The sequence below is a fragment of the Apis dorsata genome, unplaced genomic scaffold (genome assembly GCF_000469605.1).
Source record: "Apis dorsata unplaced genomic scaffold, Apis dorsata 1.3 scaffold_326, whole genome shotgun sequence".
Classification (NCBI taxonomy): Eukaryota; Metazoa; Arthropoda; class Insecta; order Hymenoptera; family Apidae; genus Apis; species Apis dorsata.
Genome location: NW_006263594.1, coordinates 630,372 through 631,943, shown reverse-complemented (window position 1 = coordinate 631,943; position 1,572 = coordinate 630,372).

Genomic DNA, 1,572 nt, shown 5'->3' with positions numbered 1-1,572 from the left:
TTTTTCTTTTTTTTTTTCTTTTTTTTTTTTGGTTCTGGATTTGAACTTGAAGAAGAGAGAGTAGGTTTTTCGAGATAATGCTTCGGAAAGTGGCTGGGTTTTTTTAAGGATTTGACGCAGTTTTCATGGTTGTAAAGATGTAAGAGAGATGTAAGGGGATGGAGAGAGAGAAAGAGAGAAAGAGTTCGAAAGTTTCGACCAATTCCTCTTCATCATGAATTTCTATCGAGAATTGTTAACGTTATTTTTCTTTTTCTTTTTTCTTTTTATTTTTTGGTTCTGGATTTGGACTTGGAGGGGAGGGGGGGTGAATTTTTCGAAGGATGAGATAATGGTTGGGAAAATGACTGGGTTTTTTTAAGGCTTTGGCGCAATTTCCATGGTTGTGGAGATGTAAGAGAGATGTAAAGGGGTTGGAGAGAAAGAGAGAGAGAGTTCGAAAGTTACGAGGCTGGAATGGTTTCTCCCTAATGGGATGAGGGAGATCGAAGATGGCAAAGTAAAGTGCTTTTAGTCTCGGCAGTTTTTATGACGTGAAAATTATGATATATTCGATTCTTCGTGGAAGAAAATTCAGTTATTAAAATTCACGATCTTAATCCATTATATATAAATTTTTCGTAGAAAAATATAAAAATCGCGGAGAGTGAATAAATCATCGAAAATTATCGAAGCTAGAATAGGATGAGGAACATCGAAGACGTCTGAAAATTACGAGAGTTTAAATATGATCCTAATGAATCTCTATTTGTCCATTGTATCTCTCGTTAATCTCTCGCAGAAAAATTCGAAAGAAAAGTCGAGAGAGCATAAATCTCCTCCACCCTTCAATAATTAAACCGTTTATCTGTTTAATGAGAGGGAATTCGAAAATTATGAAGCTAGAATAGAATGAAGAATATCGAAGAGTTTAAATATGAAATTTCTCCATTGTATCTGTCGTTAATGTTCATCGCAGAAAAATTCAGAAGAAAAATCGCGGAGGATTGAATACAAATTTCTTCCGACTCTCGATAATTAAATCTATTTAATTAAATCCATTTGATGAAAAAAAATTCGAAAATTATAAATAGGATGAGGATTATCGAAGATTAAAATTAAAATTAAAAATTACGAGAGTTTAAATATAAAGTTTATCCATTGCATCTGTCGTTAATGTTCATCTCTCGTGGAAAAATACGAAAGAAAATTCGTGGAGGATTGTACAAATCTCTTCCTCTTCTCTCGATAATTAAATAATTAAATCGTTTCGCGCGAGGGGAACGATTGTTTATCGAAATAATCGAAAAGTAAAACCAAAAAGAAATCTAAACGAAAATAAAAAAAAAAAAAATTACGATTCTCTTCTCTGGCTTTCAAACATATTTAAGAAAAACCGCCAAGATTAAATTTAAATTACACAGCGCCGTGACTCGCCGTTTTCTTTCTCCGCCCTCGTGAAATGAATTCATAAAGGCGGGGAGCATGTCTCTCGATTTCCCTTGGAAAACGAGACGTCAATTCTATCCTCGAATTACTCTACTACTCGATTATTTTGAAAGAAAAACTCTCTTCCAACTTTCTTTTTTTTTT